Below are 1,487 nucleotides of genomic sequence, written 5' to 3'. Positions count from 1 at the left end.
GAGGCGGCGCCCGCCCCGCGCACGCAGCGCCCGCGTCCGCGCAGCGCCCGCTCGGCGCGGGGGGGCGGCACAGCCCGGCGGGCAGGGGGAGTTGGTGGCAACTTGCACCCCCGTGGGGGGCTTGGCCCGCCGAAGTTGGGTCTGGGGTGGGGGTTTTCCCCCCCCTCTTCCTCCTCCTCTTCCCTCTCCTCCTCCTGGCCAGGTAACCCGGGGTGGGCCACAGCACCCCGGCTCACCCGCACTTCACGCGTGGTAAGCACCACGATGTTCGGCTGAGAAACACTGGGGAGAAATTGTGGCATTTATTGTGGGCCGGGGACCTGGTTCTCTGTGCTGGAGCCAGCAGCCCGGGTTGCTCCCAAGGGCTCTCTCCGCAGTCCACGGGTTGGGCTGGGTTAAGGCCTTTTTGCACCAATTCCTCATTAGATGTGTAATAAACTGCACCTGTGCAAGTCTTCATGTCCATACAGGCCCATCTAGATCTGCAGAGGCAATTAAAGGTCCCTGGATTGCACGAAGCCTTTAAAAATGAGTGATCTCTGGTTAAAAATAAAAGTACCAATCATCAACAATTGCCACCCAAAGCGAGTAAGATGCCTTGCACTGCCATCCAGCCTGCGTGAGGCACCGGCTGTGATATCTGGCTGGCCAGGGGAGGCAGGCGCTTCTGATTTGTAGTTGCTGAATCACATTAAGAGAGGTTAACACACATTAAATACTTTCCAGAATACTGGGCTTTTCAGCTAAGCAGTGAGTAGCTGCCAGAGAAGTGCCATGTCATCGCAGACAGGGAGAAGAAATGTGCAAAATCCGTGACGAAAAGAGGGGGCTATTCATGCAACCGCACCAACGCGAATATCTGCAGAGCGATCCCACACTGGGAGATCCCTGCTCTTGGAGACCGAGCCAACCCAGCTGGCAGCTGGCTAGGGCACCCTGATGTGCATGACACCCTGGCAGCCCAGAGCAGTGCTCAGGCTCAAGTATTTATGCAGGCTTCTCGTCTGCTTTTGTGACTGTATGTTATTCGTTCCTGAGTTAGCTTGATTTAATTTAGGGTTGGTAACCTTGCACAAGCTGCGGCGCAGCTTTGGCTGCAGCGTGGGCACACTCCAAGGGAAAGGTTTGAAAACTCGTTTGCTCGGGTTTGAAAACACTTTGCACGCCAGTTTCGGCGAGTCATCTCAAACTCCCAAGCCACTCCACAGCTGCTTCTGTTCCCTTGCACAGCCAAGGTGGTGCTGCCTCCTACTGCCAGAAGTCCCCCGACCCTCGGGATGTGGCACATCTTCAGCCTGGAGTGACACACGGGAGCCGGCTCCTGTAAAGCCCGTCTCCTCACTTTCCCCGGGGGGATGGAGAAGGATGTGTCCCGGTTGGGCAGGCTTGCGGCACCCCCTGCCTACCCAGAGCAAATGAAGTTGAAAATGACAAAAAATCATGCCAGTTCAGATGCCAGGCTTAGTACAGTATGAATGGATACATAA

This window comes from Onychostruthus taczanowskii, unplaced genomic scaffold (genome assembly GCF_017590055.1).
Source record: "Onychostruthus taczanowskii isolate IOZ18803 unplaced genomic scaffold, ASM1759005v1 scaffold58, whole genome shotgun sequence".
Classification (NCBI taxonomy): Eukaryota; Metazoa; Chordata; class Aves; order Passeriformes; family Passeridae; genus Onychostruthus; species Onychostruthus taczanowskii.
The sequence above is the reverse complement of the archived record's forward strand: the minus strand, read 5'-3'. Positions refer to the sequence as shown.